Source organism: Podarcis melisellensis (assembly GCF_964234715.1).
Source record: "Podarcis melisellensis genome assembly, chromosome: 5".
NCBI classification, from domain to species: Eukaryota; Metazoa; Chordata; class Lepidosauria; order Squamata; family Lacertidae; genus Podarcis; species Podarcis melisellensis.
Genome location: NC_138537.1, coordinates 82,953,727 through 82,965,987, shown reverse-complemented (window position 1 = coordinate 82,965,987; position 12,261 = coordinate 82,953,727). Strand labels below are relative to the sequence as shown.

Here is a 12,261-nt window from a genome sequence, read left to right as displayed (position 1 = left end):
TGTTTTCTATGCATCTTGGAGTAGCACTGAATATTGTTTGGAGCAATTTTTGCTTGAACAGGACAGCTGTATAACCAAGTAGCCCTTTAAATCCATCTGTGCCTTCCTTCTTCCTAGTATAAAAGAATGCAGGATTTCACTCTCTGTCTCTGTTCCAGCAGGAATATGTGCTGCTTAGGTATTCATTTCAGTGGCATTGACAATGCTGACAATATAATTGACCTAAAAAGTTCTGGATTTCCTGTTAATGCACTTTTAGAAATGTACATCAACTACAGAAAATCATTTCTATCTACATTTCGCTTGATTTCCATTTTCAAGAAAAAAGGGTTTCATCATTATTATTCTATTTGAATAGCACTGATATCTTGAGAGATGGAAGGAGACTTCTATTGTATGCAGGAGTACTTTATTTCGATATTTTCTTTGTCTGATTATACATGATAAACACACATTAGTGACATTCCGTGCATGTTTTGAAGATAAATGGAATATCTCTTTAAGCCATTCCTGACACTTCCTAACCTGTGGGTTTAATGGCATATTCTTTCTTTGATTCAATAATTTGTCTGTCAAAAAAGCTGTGCTGACATTCTCCTTGTTGTGGGACTGAAATGGAAAGAAATCTCTTATCTTTGAGATAATTTTTTTTTAAATCGAGGTGAACATTTTAGGATAAAAAATGTTTTTAAAATCATTTTGGTGAGGGGGAAAAAGATGTAAGTGTTGACATTATACCAAGTGCTGGATGGCAAGTGATAAAAGGAATAATATTATCTAAAACTCGAAGTCTTTCTTGAATTAATTAGGGAATGTGTGAAGTCTTTTTTTTTAAGGCAGTAACCTCTATTGCTTCTTGCATAAGTAGTAGCTCTGTCAACTTACAGATATAAATGTCTAAAATAATGGACTTTCTCTGGACTAATCTATGACTTTTCGGGTTTAGAAGTATCAGTGATAATCTTAGCATTTATTTCAGTTGTTCCTATGCCTCCTTTTTTCAGGTTTACAGCCAGAATGTCATGGTTTGTTTCATCCTAATATATAGAGAGGAATTTGTTGACATTTCTTGGAACAATATTGCACAGGTATCTTTAATCCTATAAGGATTTTAAATCCTCATTTCTCTCTGGCATCCTAGTTGTAAAGTCCATTCCTGTCCGGTGTTGAGTATGGCTGTTGTTACTATGGGCTACTTCATATGTTTGGGATATAGGTGCCCCTGTGTTGCATGTACCCTTTAAAAATGTGAGAGTGAGACCTGAAGGTGCATATGCTCCTTGTTGTGTGTTTATGTTGTCTTGACTAATTTTCTTTATTTCTTTACAATCTTCTTACCCTGCTCTTCAGCTGAAAAGGCACCCAGACAAATGCACAGATCACCATAGAACAGGATGGTGTAAAGTAAAACAAACCCTATTCTGCCCTCAAACTTACAGTCTAAAAGACATGACACAAGAGCAAAAGGGGATGGGGCTGGAAGAGGAAAACAAGAATATTGTGGCACTAACTCTGGTCCCCATTGATAAAGTTCATATGATGACCAGCTTGGGTGGAAATAGTTCAGGGAAAGGAGAAGCTAGTGAACTGGGTCCACTTCTTACTTTGTGACTCCAGCATAGCACATGTATACAGTATGCAAATAGTTAAACTAGTAATGTATAATGTTCATGCCACCTTTCAGACATTCAAATGTCAATGTATATTTGCCACTGTGCCCATGAAAATGGGGCAGGAATCAAGTAGCCATTTTGTGCTAAGCTTCAAATGGAGTGTTATGTTGTGGTGGTTGTTGTTTTTTGTTGTTGTTAATAATAATTTCATTCAAGAATTGCTTCCCATGAGGCACCCTGAAGCAATTTACAAAATAATAAAGACATATGTAAAACAGTTACATATATTAAAACAGTACATATAAAAACTATATATCTATATCTATATATCTATGTCTATATCTATCTATCTATCTATCTATCTATCTATCTATCTATCTATCTAATCTGTTCAGATGCAATACAGATACCAACTAAACGCACAAGTAAAGTGCCATGTACTTGGTATTTAAGGAGTGCAATGCATTGTGTGTCTTTCCTGGCCCCTTTGAAACTGGATGTAGGGGCTGTGTAGATGTGTCCTTAATTATGCACAATCACCTTTCGGTCCAGATATCTTACAGTGTGCTCAGAGTCTTTTCTTCCCCTTACTTCCAATGGGTTTGACGGTCAAGCTATAGTATTTGAATTTAAAACATAGTGTTATGTCCTCAATTGGAATGTAAAATTTCATTGTGAGATCTTGCTTTTCAAAGAAGATAACATATTATCTCTAATTCTCAATCATATATAAATCATATCTCTAATTCTCAATCATATATAAACAGCAATCACATCTTACCTACGGCAGGCTCGAAAACACAGGTTACAGATTACTACACTGGCAGCAATTAACACTTCAATAGCTCCCATCTCTTTACCATTGTTAGCTCATCCCTGGCCATTTTCTGGGTTACATGGCAGTCATCTCATTGTTGCATCAAAGCCACCTGCCAATCAGAATCCACGTAGGTCAAGAACACTTTATACACTGGCCTTTGTTATCCATCTGACAATCCATGGTTGCCTTGAGACCAGGAGCCTATCTGTAAGTCGATACATCAGGATGGAAATGATTAGAAAAATTTGCTTTCTTTTCTTTCATGTCCCATTCTGCCTTTTCCCATTGGGTCTCTTAAACAAGATTATTAATAAACTGTCTTGAAATTGGGAGCTGGAGTCTGATGTGTGTTTGTGACACCTTATAGGAGAGTATATTCCCCCCTACCCTGTGGCTCAGTCTCTTTGATCCCATGCTACGCATTCATGTCTAGGGAGAATTGGAGGGGAACCAGCTAGCCTGCTCCCTATGAGGGATAAGCATGGGCTGGATGTTCCCCCATCTCCCTATCTAATATTAATCACTTGTAGCACTGACAATCACTCCCAGCTCAAGTTTAAAGGGGTACAGGGTGATAGCATACCTCAGTTTGGGTGCTTTTGAGTGCTTTGCTACAAGTACTAATTTCCATAACATAGACATTAGCCTTGAGATTTTAGCCTTTATTTTGCAAGACTTCTTTTTCCTCCTGAAAGGTAATATAATTTAAAATAGGAGTGACTGGAAATCATGCTAGCTCCTAACATTCACATGAGGGAACATTTTGCAGGTGGGTTTATTTTATTTTTAAAAGACATATTAATCACATCTGAACCCTGCCCTTCTTTCAAGAAGCACAGGGTGGCTTAAAATTTTATACTCTCAGATCTGTTAGGGACATCTCAAGAGCACCTGATGATCTTTAAAACTGTTTAACAGAAATATCTTTGAGTAAAAGGTAAAGGTAAAGGTACCCCTGACAGTTAAGTCCTGTTGTGAATGACTCTGGGGTTGTGGTGCTCATCTTGCTTTGCACGCCGAGGGAGCCAGCGTTTGTCAACTTCCGCAGATGGTTTTTCCAGGTCATATGGCCAGCATGACTAAGCCACTTCTGGTGAAGCCAGAGCAGCACATGGAAACGCCGTTTACCTTCCTGCTGGAACGGTACCTATTAATCTATTTGCACTTTGACGTGCTTTCGAACAACTGCTAGGTTGGCAGGAGCTGGGACCGAGCAACGGGAGCTCACCCCGTCATGGGGCCTTGAACCGATCGGCAAGTCCAAGCGGCACAGTGGTTTAAACCACAGCCACCCGCATCCCCATCTTTGAGTAGTTTAACCCAAATATATTTGATCCAAGGCCATCAATCAGTTTGCCATAGAACACTGGTTAATTCAATAATCTGGAACCTATAGCCCTCCAGATGTTGTTCGTCTGCAGCTCCCATGAGCTGCAGCCAGTATGGCCAATGGTCAGGGATGTTGAAATTGTGGAACTGCATCTGGAAGTGCCACAAGGTCCCAGTCTCTGGATTAAAGTCATCTACCAAAGAGCACTTTTCAGGCCTAAAACATGGGGAAACTGGAAGCAAGTGTCAAATCTCTTTTTGTTAACTAGCATGGATTTATTTATCTTCAGGGTTGCTTCTTCTCCTTTCATCTTGATGGCCCTCTCCTTGTTCTTCCTGAAACACTGACTTAGCAACTGGATATCATAAGTAATGGTCAAAACTCTAGAGTGTATGGGGGTCACCAGAACCGGAGGTACTGAATATTTGCAGATACATTTCAAACAACTAAGCTTCTCAGAGAGCCAGTGTGGTGTAGTGGTTAAGAGCGGTAGTCTTGTAATGTGGGGAACCTGGTTCGAGTCTCCGCTCCTCCACATGCAGCTGCTGGGTGACCTTGGGCTAGTCATACTTCTTTGAAGTCTCTCAGCCCCACTTACCTCACAGAGTGTTTGTTGCGGGGGAGGAAGGGAAAGGAGACTGTTAGCCGCTTTGAGACTCCTTAAAGGGAGTGAAAGGCGGGATATCAAATCCAAACTCTTCTCTTCTTCTTCTTCAGGATGGGATGTTTGCATGCCATGAGTCCTTTAGACCTCCCCAAAAAAAAAATGAACTCAGTTGATTGGGAAGACAAGGATGTCCTGTCTTGAAGGAATTTGAAAATGGGAGAAAACAATTATTTGAGAAAAGAAATTTCATGACCAAAGGCGTCTGGAAAGCAAAATAGCAGTTGGGAAGTGTCCGCAAGTGATTGATTTAGAACAGGGGGAAACTTAGCTTCATTGTAAATAGTGCAGTCATCAGAGTCCTTTCCATAGTGCTGGCTAAAATTATTTATTAAAATATTTATATTCCACCCTTTCTATCACAACAGCAGAATCTACAAAACAGCTACTGCTACTTGTTGGTGCTACCATTTAGGTGGTACTGCTAACGTAATGCTAAACATCTTAAAACATAGAAACAGTACAGTCTAGTTCAGAAGAATTTGTGTATTTGTTTGTAATATATTTAATCTGCCCTTCACCAGGTGGTTGCAGGGCAGAAATAATTATAACAAAATACAGAAACCAGTCCAATCCTCCCACTGGCAGACCTACTTCAGATTGTACAGAGGAATATAGTTGGGCATAGAATTAATACATCTATAGCACTAGCAGAATGGAGAACATTTTTCATCACAAAGACTGCATACTTTTAGGGTTGCCATGCATCTGGAATTTCCCAGAGATGTCCCCATTTTCAGGCTTAAAAGTTCTGTCCATTTTTTAGAATTTGCAAAAATGTCTCGGTTTGTTTGTTTGGTCTGCCCTGCCCCAATCCTTGTACTCCGCTTGCCAATGTCAGCCGGTCTTGCATCTCTCTCTGTCTCTTCTCCTGCCTAGCTCTTTTCTCCACCCCATCCCCTCTCTGCTGGAGCCACCTGCCGGGCAGCGAGGGGCTGGCAGTGGCAGCGGCGGCTGGGCCTAGGCTGGGGTGGGTAAAGACCCAGCAGGGGGGAGGGGAGGGAAGCGAGGGGAGGCCTGGGACTGAGGCAGCGGTTCCCTCCGGATTGGACTCCTGATTCCCGCCCCCCTTCTGATCCCCCTTCCTTCTTTTCTTCCCTCCTCACTCTTGCATTATTTTGCAAACTTTGGGGTGGGTGGGTAATAGAGTTTTTTAATGGGCTGTGTGTATGCTGGGGGAAATCTCTCTTGAGCAGGCAGAGAGCTCTTCACTTGGCTCCCCCACCCTTTCCTTGCATTGGGAAAAGGTTTTTTAAAAATCTATACAGTGGTACCTCGGGTTACAGACACTTCAGGCTACAGATGCTTCAGGTTACAGACTCCACTAACCCAGAAATAGTACCTCGGGTTAAGAACTTTGCTTCAGGATGAGAACAGAAATCGTGCTCCGGCGGCATGGCAGCAACAGGAGGACCCATTAACTGAAGTGGTGCTTCAGGTTAAGAACAGTTTCAGGTTAAGAATGGACCTCCAGAACGAATTAAGTTCTTAACCTGAGGTACCACTGTATAGTTTTTTTTTGGGGGGGGGGGTTGCAGGCAGGGGTGTATTGAATCTGAATAATCAGATATATAAACCTATTTTCCACCCCTATCGCCCAATTTACATGACCTGGAACCCATATTATTCTCTGCCTTCAGTCTGCATATACCATGCCAATAAGATACCTCTCCTCTGCATTTGCCCCCCCCCCCCAGCAATTTTTAAAGTTTCATGGTGTCTTTTTCTCTTGGGTGTCCTCTGTTTTGCTCTTCAAAATATGGCAACCCTACTTTGCAACCTTCTGAGGGCCAAATATTGGTTTTGGGTATGGGGAGAAGACAAAGTGGGTGGAACAAATAATACTATTTTTTTACTTTTGTGCAATAGATTTGTCTCCACACATATTCTTTATCTTTATTCAGGAAAGCAAAATGCATTATCATAGTTCAAAGACACATTCTAGTCTAGCAAAAAAAAAAAAACCATTCAAGTAATATGCAAAGCAAGACTGGTGAGTGATGTAGCCTGAGGAGACTCCTGAAGGCCAGGTAGAGATACCTGAGTTCATATTTGGCCTCTGGGCCTCTTTTGTTAATATTGTCAAGCTAATCTTTGCAGCAATCTTGTAAGTTGGGCTCATTATTTTTATCCTTATATTATACATTGAGAGAGGTGGGGGTTATCTAAGGCCTCCTGATGTACTAGAACACACAAAGCAGCAAGATCGCTATGAGAGACAGAGATACCATACCCTACAAGTGTCCCAAATTTCCCAGGACACTCCCAGAATTACAGAAGCCATCCTGACTTCTGATTTGATCCCGGAATGTCCTCTTTCTCCCCCTCCAATTCCACCACTGCTGAGCCACATTGCCGTGCAAGTCAGTTGCCTCCTGCAAGAGCAGCCTCCAACATTCCTCTGATGAAAATTGGGGTTCGTCTCTTTTGGTGCTGTGCTGCCGCGTGAGCCAGCTGACTCATACAGTAGCATGGCACTAAAACACACGTGTCCCGGTTTTTATCAAAGGGATGTTGGAGGGTATGGAGGTACCATTGTGCTAGCAGCAATGTTAGCTTAAGACCTGTTGTTCCAAGTGACACTCAAATGAGATTCTTTCTGTTGCCCTTCCTCTTGGCAAGCTACCATTGATCATTGGAAGAACATGTGGAAATACCTTTACTATATGAGAGCCAGTGTGGTGTAGTGGTTAAGAGCAGTGGACTCGTAATCTGGTGAACTGGGTTCGCATCTCCGCTCCTCCACATGCAGCAGCTGGGTGGCGTTGCGCTAGTCACACTTTTTTGAAGTCTCTCAGCCCCACTCACCTCACAGAGTGTTTGTCGTGGGGGAAGAAGGGAAAGGAGAATGTTAGCCGCTTTGAGACTCTTTCAGGTAGTGATAAAGCTCTCTTCTTCTTCTATATATGAAATGAAATCTTAGCAGACCCTATAATGCCCTTAATGAAGGCAGTGGACATGATCCAGTGGGAAGTTCTTAAGCAAGTGTATTGAAATCAAGGGGAGTTGCACCAGAGCAGTGGTGCTTGCACAAAAGCACTTTTTTCTGGATTGTTCCCAGTGTGCCAGTATATATTAAACTTTTACTGACGTTCTAGCAAGAAGGTACGGTTGTTAGCGGAGCTGTTTAGTGAATAACCAGGTGATGAAGCAACTACATAAATGCCGGGGGGGGGGGATATCCCTGGATAAACAAAGCAAATGCGTTCACATTGCCTTTTGCAGACATATAAATATTTAATAATCATCTGTCTACGGTGTGTGTGTGTGTGTGTGTGTGTGTGTGTAAATCTTTAAATAGACTGTTCCAAAGGCCAGAACCTGAATTTTAATTGATACACATTAGTCAATGTGGCTTTTTCTTTGGTTGAATGGTTTTATCTCTTCTAGGCAATTCTTTTCAAGACTTATATCTCTGATAAAACCTGCATTTTAAATGAAAGAAGGTTCTTTTTTTTATTGTAGCCAAAGAAGGAGCCAAACGTTTGCAGCTCAGATTAGATTGCCTTGATCCACTTTTTATCTCAGCAAGAAATACAGATTAGTGTCCATGCAAAAAGTCTGTGTGCATGCGTGCATGTATGTGCAGAACAAAGTCTGTGTGTACATACACTTGTGATTATGAGCAACCCCTATTATTATTATTATTATTATTATTATTATTATTATTATTATTATTATATCAGAACACTTTTAATGTGTAGTCTTTATGTTCTTCAATGCTACTGCATCCACCAGCCACATGTATGTCCAAAACTGTGTTTAATTTTTCTCCCTTTTTCTGGCCACGTAGCTCAAGGCACCTTGATTCAACTGTCCCTTTGGATGTACCTTCTGTATCTCACATGAGCCAATTTCGACCGTCTAAGTGCTCAAATTGAGCTATTTTGCTCTCTGTAAAAATAAACCCAGGACCATTATGTGTGATTTTTCATTCACACACACACACACATACACATACACTCCCCATTATTTTCTCCCTCCTCTCCTTTTCTCAGCAGCCCTGGTGAATGCAGAGTGGCAACATTGTGGAGACCGTTGCGTTCACTCCAGGCATGTCAACTTCAATCTGCTGCGATTTGGTGTGAAATCTGTGCCATGGTGCGGGGCAAGAAAGGTCAACCCCCCATAATTGATGTTGCTTATTCATCTGCTTCCCGTGTATTTCCCCCCCTCTCCTCTCTACACGCTGGCCTTTGTTTGGATAAATTGTTTGAAGATTTACTGTAGTCCTTAAAGCCTGAGACGCAGCTCCTGCCGCTGCCCAGCTTCAGTGTCCTTTGCTAGGCAGGAGGCTCTGGATGACACACAATGGCATGCACACACTCACAGAGGGAGGGAGGGAGGGAAGGAGGGACGGGGGGGGGGGAGAGAGAGAGAGAGAGAGAGAGAGAGAGAGAGAGAGAGAGAGAGAGAGAGAGAGAGTTCCCCCCAAAGACAAAACCCAGAGGACATATTTGAGTGTAACAGTTGCGACAGTTTTTCAGGCCGATTTACTATAAAATCAAAGTCGTGTTATACAATGTCTTAATAGCTATTAAAACCCCAAATATTATTTTTAGGAACTTAGGCTGAACCAAGGGTGAAAGGGCAGGGGCTGCAAGAGATTGAGAGAAAGGGAGAAGTGCTATTTTGAATTCCCTTATTGACAGTTTTCAAATTATTTCAAGAGGTGGAAAACCCTAATGATGATGACTGATGTGGCAATTTATCCTATTTTGGGTCATTACCTTTATTCTGCTTATGGCAGCAAATGACTTCATTTACAATATATATATATAAATATTATATTACTGAGCTGATCTCTTTGGCAACTTGAGGGGTCTTAGCCATGGATCTGAAAGAAATCAATGGTTACTAAATGGCAGAATTTCAATGAATGTAAATGAAAGAGATTTTGAGTACTGTAAAACGAGTATAAAAGATATTTTTAAAAATGTAATATGTATCCTTGTGATTGCAGCCATGAAAAAAAGTATGCATATTGAACTCCTTATAAAAGGAAGCTTTTTTAAACAAAACAAAACAAAACAAAACCCAGAAAGGGCTACCTTCTGTAGATCAGAAGAAAGGGTGGGGGAGAAGGCTCCCATCACCCAGTAATCCTGCCTGTAGATTGAATAAAATAGTTTGAAATCATTGTTTTGATTCCCATTGACTGAAGGCTGGAGTAGCTTTATTGGTTAAGCTGTTAAGTCTGCCGCAGTTTAAACACTTCTTTCCTGGTGCGCCCCTGCTTCAATTGACCTTGAGATGCGTTATCTTAAGTCGTGTTTTGTTTTTGAAAGAAACATGTACCGCTTTAGATGCCCAAGGCTGCTTCATGGTTTAGGTGCATATATTGTTGTTGTTGTTGTTGTTGTTGTTGTTATTTAGACAACATGCATAGGAACAAATAAGCATATGTCACACACGACAGAACTTTTTCTTCCTTGTAAAGCACAAAGAGAGTGGTGTACAACCCACTATTTTTAGCATATTTGAGGACAAGTGTATTCAGAGGATATACTGGGAATTGAGAGTTTTGGGTTTCAAATCCCTTCTCAGCCAGTGGATTACCCTGGACAAAGTGAACTTTCCCTTTCTTTCCAGGGTCTCTTCTCACTTCTTTTTCTAGGGATACTGTAAGGACAAACACGATAAGGAATACAAAGCCTTTGGTTTAAGAAAAATATACTTACTCTTTTTTTTATATGAAACCCCTACAACAAACTGAAATAACATTTATTTAATCGAATTATATTAATAATAAACAAACACTACACTGCAAATATAAAAGCAATATATTCAACTGCACATCTAAATAAGTGCATTTTAAAATCTTACCTGCATATTAAATGCTATTTAAAAATAATTGCTATCGCCGTTGGTTGATATTACTATTGTTATGGCTCCAATTTGTTTTCAGAATGATTTCTTCAATAAACACCCTTGGAAGCGGGGGACAGGACCATGCACCAATTTCTCTGCCTAAAGATGTAATGATAGTAGGAAGCTAAAATCCTGTGTTTGCTAAAGAATCATTACATTAGCAAGAATAACAGGGTAAAAGAAATTCTTTTGAAGCTGAAAGTAATTGACAATAAAATTCAGACAACCCAAATTATATGGAATGCTCCTTTTGCTGAAATAAAGGCCAAATTTATAAGCCATGTTTTCAGGTTTACTCAAATACAAATTGTTCTTTTCATAGAGATATTGGTAATGCACTAACTGCATTAATGTAGTGACTAATACACACAGTGATCTTTCAGATTTAGTGCTATCACCACCACAGCACAATATTTTTCAATAATATCCCCCTTTCTGTTATTTTTCATGCTTTCAGTGATTAAGTTACAACTGTGTTTTGTATAGTAATTTATTTGGGGGGCGGGGGATCCTAGGAGCTGGCATTTTCCTTCTCAGTCTCCAGTGAAAAAGTCCCTACCTAATTTCTCTTTAAAAAGAGTTTTCTATTGCTTTTTGATGCAGGATTAAATATAGATACAATATAGTCTACATGAAGGGCAGGTAACACAGTAAAAAATCATGTCCATGGGTTGTAAGACTTAAGATTGTGCCTGGGGAATAACTTGTTTGAATGCTGGAGGCGGGGAAGAGTGTGTGTGTGTGTGTGTTGGCTTTGGCTGGTGGTGATGGAGAATCCAAAATTCTCCATCTTCTGCTCTTTTTTCCATGTGCATGTTTTTGTCTAGATGTTACATGGGGTTTATGAATACTGTATGCAGATCCCTTGTGTGCAAACTGAAATGGTACACTGCAGGAGCTGCTCTACTGTGTAATCGGCTGTAGAGATAGCCTTGCTCTTGCAAATTCATCTTAAGAGAAAGGTGGACCGATAAGCCCTACCTGCACTATAAATTTAAAGCAATACCATACCACTTGAAGCAGTCATAGGTTCCCCCAGAGAATTCTGGGAACTGTAGTTTATTAAGGGTGTTGACTGAGGTACTTTGCTTCCCATTGAAGAGCTCATTGAAAGTGGGGAGGGGAGAAGCTTTCTTGTCCATGAAACGTTTTTTTTTTAAATTAAAAAAAGGGGGGAGAGAAGAATGTAAGTGGGGGGGGTAAAGAACGGAAGAGAAAAAAGTAGCCTTGTGGGGCAAAATCAGCAGACAGCTGTTATGGTGGTGCTTACGGACTGTGGGCATGTGTGGAGTAGTGTGGGAAGAAGCAGTGGGTCCACCTGTTCGCTGCTGTTTTTGTTTTGCTGCCCGCCAGCCATGTGGAGCAGTAGGAAGGAAGTTACTTTTTTGTGTTGTGGAGGGAGGAAATCATGGGAATCGCCGTTCTTTCATTTTGCTGCTTGCTAGTCATGTGGCAGGCAGCCACTTGAAGGGCTTTTTGAAAAGTGAGGTGAAGGAAGAAATTCAGTAATAATGTCCTGCTGCTGCTGTGTTTGCTCTGCTGCCTGAATATAAGGGTGAGGGAAGGATATGGCAACATTTTCTTGGTTCTGTTGCATGCCATGCAGCAGGAATTGCTTGGAAGCTGTTGGAGGGGGGATGCAGTACAGAGGCATCATCATTATTATCTTCATTAGTGCCTTTTTCTGGCTCGTTCCAAAGTTGTTGGGAGAAGGAGGGGCCCAATGAAGTATTATTATTATTATTATTATTATTATTATTATTATTTATTATTATTATTACTACTACTACTACTACCATGGCCTTATTCCCAAAAAGAGCCCAGGGTGGTAAACAAACCAATAATAACATCCTGAAGCAATTCCAGCATGGATCAGTGTGGGTGGTGGTAGGGGTAATGTTTAAAGCGTTAATCTGGTCTACCATCTTGATTCAAAATAGTACCTGGTGTTCAAATATAGACA

At 40.7% G+C, this 12,261-nt stretch overlaps 1 protein-coding gene and 3 long non-coding RNA genes across 4 annotated transcripts in view; 2 read left to right on the top strand and 2 right to left on the bottom strand.

Moving 5' to 3' along the window:
• LRMDA (leucine rich melanocyte differentiation associated) overlaps window positions 1–12,261 on the top strand; it is a 733,109-nt gene that overhangs the window by 367,568 nt on the left and 353,280 nt on the right.
• LOC309371316 lies at window positions 2,045–2,466 on the bottom strand. Its single transcript, XR_014169043.1, has 2 exons — window positions 2,395–2,466; window positions 2,045–2,227 (listed from the first exon to the last, which is right to left on the bottom strand). It is a non-coding gene; the product is annotated as an uncharacterized lncRNA (long non-coding RNA).
• LOC309371277 lies at window positions 2,569–8,701 on the top strand. The gene is made up of 3 exons (XR_014169004.1): window positions 2,569–2,640; window positions 4,053–4,177; window positions 8,429–8,701. It is a non-coding gene; the product is annotated as an uncharacterized lncRNA (long non-coding RNA).
• Window positions 8,173–8,688, bottom strand: LOC309371329. The gene is made up of 2 exons (XR_014169055.1): window positions 8,653–8,688; window positions 8,173–8,321 (listed from the first exon to the last, which is right to left on the bottom strand). It is a non-coding gene; the product is annotated as an uncharacterized lncRNA (long non-coding RNA).